Genomic DNA, 12,753 nt, shown 5'->3' on the forward strand with positions numbered 1-12,753 from the left:
TAAATGTGAATCCACGGTATAGTTCATATGAAGTTATATGAAGTTATCATTATCTTTACTGAACTTGAAGGAAAAGCGCATGTTGTGATGAACAGATATACAGAGACGACATCGCTGAATGTCAACACACTGTCCTTAAGCAAAACACTGAGGTTTATGAACTCCCGAAAAGCTGCTTTTGGCATGAGAATGGTGTTTTTTTAGAAAATAATATAAATGGAGTTTATTTTGAATTGTTTAAATTCCCAAAAGTGAGCTTCACTGTTTCAATGTAAGACATCTTACAGTCAAAAGAGCAGATTAAGAGCCATTAAACTGACTTAAAGTACACGTTTAACTCTCCACAGCATGAAAACTACTTGAACTTTTCTCCATGCTGCACAATCTTCAGGATGGATGATGTTTGATTTGATTATTAAGACAAATAAAAAAGTTATATCTGTGTAGTAAATTCAAAATGTGTTCAAACTCATCCCATTAGATGTTAGTCGACTAAATCTACAGCAGATGCAGATTCACTTTGCTGTCAAAAGGGACTTTTTTTTTCATTTGCATGATCATTTTCATGCTTTCAAATGTACTTGCTGCACCTATGTTGTTAACAGTAACAGCAGGCTGCTGTATTGCTTAACACCTCAATAATGTGCATGTTCTCAGAGCTTATTAATGCTTGCCTTTACCCCATTGAGATTATATTAAAACAGCGATTATGCCTCAGTGGGAGGTGTTTCAGCAGCTGTGAATAGGTTGAGCTGCTTTCAGTGAGGTGCACGTCATATATCAGTGTGCACACGCACACACAGTTTAATGAAATGCTAAATAAATGGTAAGAGTTGTCAGGTCACGGACGGTCTATAAATCTATTAATGATGAACTGCTTGGATTTAACACAGATTTGCTTTGGAAAATATGTGACCTATGTGTTTAAAGGGTTGGAACTCCCACACTGTTCTTTACATGTTGCTGTGTGTTGAAATGGTCCGTTAACTCACGCATCCGAAGGCCCCCACAATTGCTGAAAAGGCTAGAAATCTTGCCAATGATCAAATTATCAATTGCCTTATTACATCCTTAACAATTCTACTCAAATATCACAACATAGACGCACTAGTTAAATGCACCTTTTCCACTATGGTCCCGCCTCGCCTCGGCAGAGCACGGCACGACATGGCACGGCACAGTTTAGGTTGCATCTCCACTACAAAAATAGTACCTACTCAACGTGGGCGGAGTCAACATTACACGGCTGCGTGAAACTGCGGTGACTTCGTTTTGCTCGCGTCACACACAAACAAGTGTGTAAAGCAGTTGTTTTCAGTGTAACTGAATCAAATCATAAGAAATCAGTTAATTAAAAATATCTGTTCAGTACTTCCTCCATGACCAGACCACAGACTCCGACAATAAACCAGACCCCTCTGTTTTGACATTTTAGACATTTATCTGGTAGTTGTTGGAGTTTAACCCATATTTTTAGCATCGTTAAGTAGTTTTAACTGATCTACAGTTCGGCTTGATTTCTGTGTCGGACGTCTCTTCCTGTGACGGCACTTTGGCCAATCAGTGGCCGGCAGTCTGGCAACGCGTAGTTCCTACTCAGCGTGCTTGGAAAAAAGTACCTGGTACCAGGTACTATGCTGGTGGAAACGCAACTTAACCGTGCCGTGGCGAGGTGAGGCGAGTCGAGCCGGTGGAAACACGCCATTTGTGTCTTCAAGTTAGACCCTGTTCAGACCTGATGATAACAATCATTCTATGTGTGGGAACCTCTAAGTCTGAACACTCACAATCTGTCCTGAATGTGATCTGATCACAAAAACCACATTCAGAAGTGGTTTCAAAATGCAAAGCGGCCGCTTTCATGAGACAAGAACACAATCAGTCATCAGTTGTAGCAGCTACGGCCCCCTTTATACCTGGCATTAAAACGCATTTTCTGTGATCGGGTTCTGACCACCTGAGGACAGATTGTTATCTGATCTGCCTAATCACTTCAGGACTTCCCTGGTGGTCTAGCGGTTAGGATTCAGCCTGGGTTCGATTCCCGGTCAGGGAACTAGTTTTGGAGCAACCTGTGGAAAAGGAACTTGGCTTGTAACCGGAGGGTCGCCGGTTCAAGTCCCCACCAGGTCAAAAGGGCTGGGGTACCCAACCCCCATTGCTCCCTGTGGCAGCCCACTGCTCCTAATTCTAGGATGGGTCAAATGCAGAGAAATAATTTCCCTAGTAAAGTATAAGATTTAGGAGGTTGTCGGAGATGCATTGTGACCACATTGAACAGAGGTGTAAATGCTGCAGGAGAAGAGGGGTAGGTGATGTAAGGGGGGTTACCCGTGATTAGATAGCAATCGGATCTTGATGTGGACACTGGAGACACATGTTAATACCAGGTGTAAATGCATGTGATGAAGTGCTGTCCAATCGCAGAAAACATTCTCATTCCAGGTGTAGAGCTGGCCGATAAAATCCTTGAACATACACCTCATTATTGCCCCCCCAGTGGGTTTATCTTATTCTGTTCATACTTCAAATATAACACATGACAACATCTGATATGATTTATGAATAAACCAACACGGGCAGATGAGTCAATAGATATAGCACGACATATGAACTGTAAATCTACTATTTACCCTTGTTGCATGATGCCCCAGCCGTGTGACTCACACATCAGCATCAATCTTCTATTCTGAGTCTCTTGTTTTCCCTGCACCACAGAAGCATGAGACGTTTAAATTAAAGATGGGATAAAGACACACCATCGCTCATCGTCCCCAAACAGCTTCACCACCTGCGGACTCAACCCCCACCCTCCCTCGCGCTCTCTCTCAGAACTTGAGATTAGTTTGTAGATAAAGACTTATGTGACTTATGTGAGAAAGTAATGAAATTAGTTAATGTTTTTTATAATTTAATACTTCGACAGCGAGGTCAAAGCTTAGCTATTATAAGAGTATATCACTGTAAATGTGAAAACAACAGATTTTAATTTAAAATCCCTATTGTATAATACCTCCTTTGACGCAAAGGATAATTGTTATTCAAGCACAAGCACAGTGTAAACAACATATTACACACAATATCCAAGCCAACCTCGACATTGTTTATGAGCTCTCTTTTCATCAAACATGTCACCAAATTACCATTAACAAATAAATTAGAGATTAAAATAATCTCAAATCAAAGCCACCACTTATTCACTTGCAGAAATATAGGAATAAAAGCAAAGAATATTTGATTTGCTAGCCTGTACTTACTCAAGTACTGGATTTATAGCTTAAGAAACTGATATAACATAACAGAATATTCCGGTAAACACTGACATGGCTCACTCGAACCCCTGGGTTAATGTTGTGATTTCCCACAGATGATCAGATTAGGCTAACGATTTCCACACAGAGCGAGGAGATGCCAGATCTGAGCCATTTGTTGTTGTTTCAAGTTTGTTCCTGCAATTTAGTTACAGGGACTCGAAGCTGAGCCAATGTGTGTGTTCACACTCTGTGTGTTAAAAGCACAAACAGACACGCAAGCTGACAGAGGGACGATGCCAAAAGTCTCCTCATTCACTCCGGTCACAGCCAGCCATTTCACATGTAATGTGTTTTTAGGTGAATGCAGAATGAAGTGTCGACGTCTGGCGTCTGCACATGCTCTCACCTCATCAGTGGGGAGCAGAGAATAATTACAGCTTCAATGTTGGGATGGAGGCATGTGAAATCTGTCGTTATTCAAAAGCATGGTCTCTCGTTTTAAGGGCATTTTGTTGTTGTTGCAAGTTTCAGTGTGTTTAAGCTTAAGCTGAGTTGTATTTATTTAAGTGTGTAATTGCTTTGACATAAAAAAATATATATTTTGCCTTTTGGACCATTAGACTAGGCTTTTTATATAAACTTAAGATTTGTTACATTAGTTTAACAAGAAGCATTGTTACAGCAAATAAATATAAATGATTGACCAAACAAAAATAAAAAAATTAAAGTTTTCTTTTGTTGCATTTTTTTTTAGCTATTTCCTGTTTTATTTTGTATTCTCTTGCGAGCTCTCATGTCAGGTCACTTCACTTCCTGTCTGTGTCTCCCTCCCCTGCGCTGATCATTGCCCCCGCATTAATTAGCCACACCTGTGTCTTGTTAACCCCCCATTCACTCGTGCGCTGTACTCAGTCAGTACGTGGACACAGTGAGTTCTTTTTCTTTTTGTGATAGTTTCTAGGGAATGACCCAGTTTTGTTGTTCAGGTTTCAGCCCTTTGCCTGAGAGTTTTTGGATACTTCTGCTTTATTGGATGACTTTTCCATGTACTGAGCTGTCGAGTGTCGAAGCGGCCTGTGAATTCACACTCACTTGAGTCCTGTTCTTGAGTCCTTTATCTGAGCTTGGCTTCAGCAGCCCTAATAGACAAACCAGGCAGAGTGTGTGTTTCAGTGTTGCCAACTCAGCGACTTCACTGTCACTACATTTTGTGAGTATTCAGACGCCTGACTGACGTTACTCTGGCAACATTTCCTGGTGTTATTATTGGAGACTCTGACATAAAAGCATGCATTGTTTTACTTTTCAACGAGTAGTGGCTGCAGCCGTGCGGCGTTTTCTTTGTCTAAAATAAGACTAGTCATATTATTTACCACTTACAGTTTTTTCTATTGTCTCTTTTTTTTCAATTGTATTAAAAAAAAAGGTGAAATGTTGATGTTTTATTGCTGTGACTGGTCTTTTAAAAACTTCTTGTGACTTTTAGGACAGCCAATAGCCACTTTCCTTACTGAGGGGTTTACAACACTGTTTCCCTTATCTTTTCTCCTCACTGCCTCATTTTCTCTCACTCATTTCACCTCACAGGCCTCTGCGTATCGATCATGTGTTGAATAGCAAAGAGGGAGAATGAATTTGAGGCATGCTGCATGTATATAGTATACTGAACATATTGCGTCAAAGCAGTCAACAGTCCACCCTAACCCTAGTTACACTAAATGAGAACTAAACAAGAGCAAAAGGGATTCATGGATGAGATGAATGTGTTATTAAAATAAACAAGCTATTTTAAGTTAGTAATACTGTTTCAAAGAAAGTATTTTAAAAATACACAACATTATTTAGTATTTTATATAAATACTGTTATTTTATTTTACATGTAAATGTATTTGCTGCATTTACATGTAAAGTGATTGATCGAATGGGAAGTTAAAAACAGCACAATGTCTTTCTTATGTGTCTGTCTTACAGAAGAACAGGTATTGAAGACACATGGACCCAGAACTAATTCTCTATGTGAAAGCCACCATGATCCCCTGAAATGCAGTAGGGAAAGGGTGGAGGAATACTCCATTATATTCTGCAGTCTCACTAATTCCATTTTATTCCACTTTATTTTTTTTATTCAAACTCTGCACACATGGTCATAACATCCTGCTCTGCTACTGCTCAGTGTTTTTCTTTTTTTTTTTTCTCAGCAGTCGAATATTCCTGCACAAATATCCTGCGCTTCAGTTTGAGTCCCTCTCCTCTGGTGGCATTTATTTTTCTGTAATCAAGAAGCAACTGTTGTCTTTTTTGTGTGAAATGACCCTGCCAAAAAAAACCCCCCACCAAACACAATTCCAATGGCTTCCAACTGTAGAGGCGTTCTTATGAACAAATGAGGGGACTGCTCGTTTACCAGTTTGGACCTTCTTAAGAATATATTTAAAGAATCGTGTTTTAAAAATGACATTTCTGAATAAAGAAAGGGGAAAATGAATTGTTAAATGCAAAAAAAACAACACAAAAACTAGTAAATGACAATATCATGTAGCTGACAGATGAGGGCAGGGTTGGGAACAAAGTACTGACAGCTTGAGTACACTGTCTTAATGAAGATGGTATGTTGATATACAGTATATTGCAGAGACTACACCAAGTGTGGTACTGGATTCAGTTTGGCAGCCTGAATTGCCTTAAAAGCTTTACCACTATGGGCTATTGTCAGAGCGGCGCGTCTGATGGCGACGGAACGTTTGTGTCGCAACAGCAATCAGCAGCCACCAGATTACTTCTGCTCCACAATAGACATGCTTACTGCTGCAGCAGCTTTAGTGCACAAGCAAGCAACTGTGGCTGAAATGACACAAAAGAATAGGCGGTATTTTGTTTCTGACTTTTTTTGACCTTCTTCAGTATTTATAAATATACACTGTACAAGTATACCAACATCGGCTAATGCTGAAATTGTATTTCAAGCAAATTGACATGGAAGTGACACATTTTCACGAAAACTGCACGGTTTTACCTAAATCAGGAAATAGCAAGTGTGTAAATCACATAAAAAAAAAATGTTTTGTTGGTGAGGATGGATTTTTGTTTATTTGTGTGCTCATGTCCCTGAAGCTAATCTGGCCCAATGCAGCTGTCTGTCCCTTAGGTGATTAAACAAAGAGCTAAAGCAGAACTATGCAGGATTTAACAGCTTTGAAGTCATTGTGATGGCTACTCCCCCTACTGTCTGTTAGTGGTAAAACAAGCCTTACAAGATCAGGGCCGCCGACCCTCACCCTTGGCTCCTGCTTCCACGCTTAAAAATTGTGTTTATTAGTGTCAACAGTGACACAAATACTGTAAATGTTTTCTGTTTTGACAACACCTGAGCACGTCATAATACATAACATCTTAATTTCCTGAGGTAGAATAATCTAGTCTAAGGGGGAAATTGTGATAAAAGAAGATAAAAATCTGACTATCATCTTATTTGGTGTAAATAAAAGTAATATGTTGATATTCAGATCTACACCCAATGTGCACTCTACTTCTAACAATATTATCAACATTTTAAATTGCAGTGCTGTTACCATTCGTTGGAGTTTGCGTGTATGCTATCGCACTTTTCACACATAGAGTTCTTTGCAGCGCCTTATTTTTTTATATCACATCTGTCTAACCCATTCACACACTGCCAGCGCAGCTGCCAGGAGCAGTTTTTGGGTTAAGTTTTGCCCAGAGATACATTGGCATTTTGACTAGAGACCTGAGGACAACCTCTGACCCACTCTGTCACTGATCCATAGCAGACGTGATGGTGGTGTGTGAGACACATGGTCGTGTTTTTCGAGCTGTGTCAGCCGATTCTCAGTAGATAAACAAACACATTTCCTGTTCCTTAGCCGTGTGTTCATCTGAGTGAGGCTTTTTAAACATGTCACACTCCAGATGTAAGACAATCAAAGGCAATCTCTCTCAAGACTCAACTGCAACTGCTAGACTTTGAAACACACTTGCCACAATTGTTTGTTTTTTCCTTTGGCTTTGCCCTCTTTAGGGGTCACCACAGCAGATGATCATATTTGATTTGGCAGAGATTTGTTTAATGACAGATGACCCTTTTACTGATGCAACCCTTCCATTTTTTTACAGTGCAATTTGATCTCAAGTGGGCTGGACCAGTAAAATAATAGCATAAATAAATGTATCCTTTTACAAAACATGAACAACATGAAATTTCTTGAGAAAAATATGTTTTTTTAAGTTTATGTGTGCATTACAGATCATAGTGGATCCATAAAGGCGCAAAACATTTAGTCACAAGTATCTGGAACATTAGGATAAGATTCTAATTATAATGTGGAATTTTCAGAAATTCCTCCTGTGGGCCGAATTGGACCCTCTGGCGGGCCGGTTCTGGCCCACGGGCTGTATGTTTGTTACCCCTGCACTTGGCTGTGAGCTGCCCCCTTGATTTGAAAATACTTTTTTAGACAAATCTATAAGTATGTTATCTAAAACTGTGTGCCACAAAGCACTTTATTTACTAAATCAATTAGCATGAAGTCAATTTACAGTATTTCATTTCCCACAATTCCCAGATCCAAGGCAGCATCCATTCCAAGTTGTAGCAGAAATGAGGAACTTTTGTTTGCTACTGCCTAATTATGGTTAAAGAATACCAAAGATGGTATCCAACAAAGAATATTGTCACATTATTCACCTTAACTGAACATTTCACAAGGTGTTGAGTCAAGACTAATAATAACATATTGTAGGTAGAGATGTCATTAGCTCACCTTTATGTGGTAGATCTCTCGGAGGTTCATTGATATTCTCAGGGAACATGATGAGAAATCAGCTTCCAGATGAGCTGGCTCTGTACTGTAGTGTAATAACACTGCAGCAGTAAATAGTAAGGAAACATTAATGTTACCTCTGTCATTGAAAATTAACAATTTCAGTCGGATGGCCTTGTAAACCATCCAGTAGATGTGTTTTGAGTCCAAGACACAGTCTGTGCATCGAACATTAATAAACGGCTGGCTTGGGATTTAGTAGTCATAATACTGTCTCATGAAAATCAATAAATAATCAGAAATATCTAATGATACCTCTATCTGTTATTGATGGACGTTCAGAAATAGCCTAATGGTATTGCTGCTTCTCGAGACACATTTAATCTTCAGGAAAGAAAACTTTTTTTTTCTTTTTTACCACAGATTTATATATTTGCTATTATGTGTTAATTAATTAATATTTAAGTTTGACTGTAAATTGTGTGTTTCACAGATGAGGACTGTGTGGCGGCTTCTTCTCCAGACTCCAACAACAAAATGATGCAGTAGCCAAAAGACGGGTGTTTACAGTGATTTATTGTGCTCAATCCCAGTGGTGAAAAATACAGTAAGAAAATCTATTTACAAAACTTACAGGAAAACAATAGCACTGCATTTACTATTCGAGCTTCACAAACCAACTTCCAACTGTCACACACTCTCTCTAGGTAGGAGACCCCCTTTATATAAGCCTTATGTCCCGCCCATTCACACACAAACTATCCAAAAAACCCACAATAAATCTGCATACTGCATATTTAATTCTCTTATTATCTATAATTTTCAATATCCTATATTCATTGATGTGAAGTGCATGTTTATTGTTATGTATTACCTTTACCTTGATTGTTTTTTGCTGCTGTAACACTGTAAATTTCCCCAGTGGAGGACTCATAAAGGATAATCTCATTTTATTTTAATTTATCAGCGTTTATGTGTTACTTTGTGTGACCTGCCCAGGGACTATGCATGTAAATGTGAGTTCTTACTGTAATCTGGTATATTTATAGCTTGTTCTTCCCACTCATGTTGAATCGTGTCTGCCGTCTCTTTCAAATAGTTCAAACAGTTTATCAGGCATTTCTCTTGAGGACACTTGTCGATGTGAAATAATGCATTATAGTCCAGTACTCCAATCAAAGTGTGGTCCCGGACCACTGGTGGTCCAGGAGTGACTCCTAGTGGTCTGCGAGGTGACAAGCAAGTAACATATCATGTTTTAAAATGTCCACGTTTTAATTTCAGTGTTTCTCAAACTGCTTGCGACATATGTGTTGTTTTCAATATCAAATCAACGAGTTCATTTTAGGAGCTTGTAAACCGTTAAAGTGGACATATTGTTTTGGAGCTATTTTGAGTTAGGTGGTCCGTGAGTGTTTTTGTGGGGGTTAAGTGGCCCTTGGTCTGAAAAAGTTTGAGAAACACTGCTCTAATCTCAAAATGCTAATCCTAATCTAACCACAACAGTGATGTGAATAAATAGTGGTAAATTGTGAATTTGTAAAACAATAAAAACAAGAAATCATTAAACAAAACAAAAAAAACCAACAACATACAAACATGGGATCAACTAATGTATCTTAAAGGGGACATATTATGCAAAATCTACTTTTTAACCATTTTAATACTTATATTTGGGACTCTGGAGGCCCTACCAGTCGCCAAAGTGTGGAAAAAGAATACTCAGTCATGTTTTCGTGGTCCCCCTTAGTGTAAGTATAGGTGATAAAACGCTCAATGTTGAATTCCCTGCGCTTATGACGGCAGCATGCGCATTTCACCGCGAATGTTACCGCCCCACCAGTAAGTTTACTACGCGAGCTCCACCTTAGCTCCACCTTAGCTCCACCTTGTCCCTGCGAGAGTGCAGGCGAGGGAGGAAGAGCGGTATTATGTCAACGCGGAGGGACAAGTGTGCTGTTGGTGGCTGCACAGCGGAGCACAGTGTTTTACAGAGGATTTTATATATGAAGCTAATGTGCCGGATAGGGTCAGCATTTTATTAAATACAAAGAAGAAGAAGAAAGAAAGAAACACCTGGTTATAGCCAACACTGAAAAAGAGAGGAGATCTTAGTTGGTTCAGGAGCTTAAACTTTACCAATTCATGTCTTCAGGAAGATTCCAGGAAGGTCCTGTTTATTTTGTTAATGTCATATAGGTGCAGCATTGACAAGTACAGTTTTGTAACACCAATGCATCTGTAAATGCCTTGACCCTTTGCAACAATCGTTATGAGCTAAACTTTGTCCTCGCAACCATGGAAAGACGTGTGCTCGTTGGTGGTTGTTTCAAATCTCTTTTAAAATAATTTTGTGACATCTATGCTACAAAGTTGCTACTGTGTAATTATTTTTTGCTCGCTTATATTGACGCCGCAAGCTGCTGCTGACAGTGATTCAAGTAATGAGTTTTCAGAACTCCTATCTGCTTGACCTATAATCACACGCCCACAAGACTGGTCTTTCTCAGTTTTCCAAAAGGGGCACAGTCAGATCAGACAGCTGGTGCTCACAAGAAATCGTAATTTAGGCGCAATGCAATCAATTTGGGAGCTTCAGTAACGTGAAAGACAATTTAGACGAAACAATTAAAATATGTTTTTAAGGTTTCATCTGTGGCTCCACAATTCGGAGTCTATAATTATGATGAACATCCTACAATTTCTCAGTTTTGTGTCGTTCCCAGAATAAAACAAATAAAAAACGCCATAAACTTAATTACATTTTTCTTTCACAAACGAGCTGGCAAATGACACTGAGCAGCTGTGAATGACCTTTGAAGGCTGGAGCCCGCAGAGTAGTGGCTCTGCCCACAATAGCCATTGCCCAGCGACACTTGTTTTGTGGTGCCATCGTCGGGATTCATACAGCGAGTGAAAATGCCGAGCACGTTCATTTCGGGACGAGGCAAAGGAGTAAAATAGTACTGTATGTCTGAGCCAGAATTAATCACACTCTGAAAATTAGACAGGCTTCATAAATTGAGCTGTAAAAGCGGGTTCTGATGGCATGGCTCCATTGTGGCACGTTTTACATCAGACGGATATAGTTTTAACTGCACACCGGATAAAAGGAGACAGTTTCCTTATAGAGTGTAATGGAAAGTGATGCTGAACACCACTTATGCCCTCTGATCAAATGCCTGCTGCTCACCAGTGCCAGCTAAGGGAAGAGAGTGAGGTGTGTGCTAACAATAGCAAGTGGCAGAGCTGTGCAGGCAACACTTTAGAGAAATCCTCGTTGGCTTTAATTTTATAGAACTGCACCTGGTGCTGAGTTCATAAATAAAATTTAAAGTCAGATGTTGCAGCCAGGTATACAAAATGTGCATGGCATGAAAAACAACGTTCAGTGTGTTGCTTGCTTGATATATTCAGGCAATTTACTGCAGAAACATTAGCACATGGCTCACAACAGTTTTATAAATGAAACGCAAGAAATTAGACTGATGGTCTAGAATGTTTTTGTCTCCCTTGGGGGAAAAACAGCACTTCTGTTTTGTTCACAGAGGATAATTTAAAGGTCCACTCCAACATTTAACACGGTTTCTTGGCAGACATTTAATATACAACCCAGGCACGTTTGTATAAGTGCATAATCACATTAAAATGAAAATCATTTGGATCCTAGCCTGAGAATAAGCCTTTTACACATGCGTTAACCTCTGGTTTTTGCTTTACAGAAGCTGCCTTGTTTTGAAAATACCAAAGTATTCTGTTATTTGTATTTTAAAGTGGAAGCAAACCACATCCACTAAGAAGTATTACATCCTTTCTGGTATGTGAAGGCTAATGTACTTACCTGGAGGAGTAGCCTCACCATGAGACATCACTAATTCTTGCATATAGGACCTTGAACAGATTGTGTGTAATGACCGAGGGTCTAAAAAGGTCTAAGACCATGTCACACCTGAAACTGGTTTCTCACATACTGTCGCAGGTTGAGAAATACAGTGTGGTGAATAGCTGATGACAAATTGCCAATCACTGATGGTCAAACCAGATAGCAAACTAACTGCTAACTAGCTGTTAATCAATAGCTAACAAGACAAAAACACATTCATTCATTCATTCATTCATCTTCCACTTTATCCTCCACATGAGGGTTGTGGGAGAGCTGGAGCCAATGTTTTTGGACTATGGGAAGAAACCCAGATAAAACCCACATGCACACAGGGAGAAAACTCCACACAGAAAGGCCCTCTGTCCGCACCGGGATACAAACTGGTGACCTTCTTGCCGTGAGGCAACAGTGCTAGCAACTGTGTGACCCCAGTAACACATTATATTTATACTTCAAGAGCAGGACTTGTATGACTCCTCTCTCAGTATTTTCTCACATGACTGCATCTTGATGTGGCAGTTTCTGTAGCATACGTCGTTGGGTTGTTAGCACCATGCCCAAAACCCAACCTAGAAGGCCAGGTGATTTGTCCGGCTTCCACCACAGACGTCTGTGTGGCCTTGTTGCCAGGTTCTATTGTCCCCTGCATTACAGCCCTCATGAGTCCCTGATGCTCACAAAAACCTCCACGCCGCGACAAGGTATCAGCACACGGCGAAGGTCTCATAACCGTGTATGAACTATTCCTCTCCTGTGAAGCTAATGAGCTACTCCAGCTTCTCCTGTGCTAGACTCCAAAGGTCAGCACTGCGTTGACAATTTACTGGTCGTGGTAATT

At 39.9% G+C, this 12,753-nt stretch overlaps 1 long non-coding RNA gene across 2 annotated transcripts in view; it reads left to right on the top strand.

Annotated features, from left to right (window-relative positions):
- The first annotated feature begins 4,135 nt into the window (after window positions 1-4,135).
- LOC122767752 overlaps window positions 4,136-12,753 on the top strand; it is a 67,612-nt gene continuing 58,994 nt past the window's right edge. For both annotated transcript variants that reach the window (XR_006360241.1, XR_006360242.1), the window contains exons 1-2: window positions 4,136-4,464; window positions 8,526-8,639. This is a non-coding gene — a long non-coding RNA (uncharacterized LOC122767752). The remainder of the gene's footprint in view (window positions 4,465-8,525; window positions 8,640-12,753) is intronic.

Source organism: Solea senegalensis, linkage group LG4 (assembly GCF_019176455.1).
Source record: "Solea senegalensis isolate Sse05_10M linkage group LG4, IFAPA_SoseM_1, whole genome shotgun sequence".
NCBI classification, from domain to species: Eukaryota; Metazoa; Chordata; class Actinopteri; order Pleuronectiformes; family Soleidae; genus Solea; species Solea senegalensis.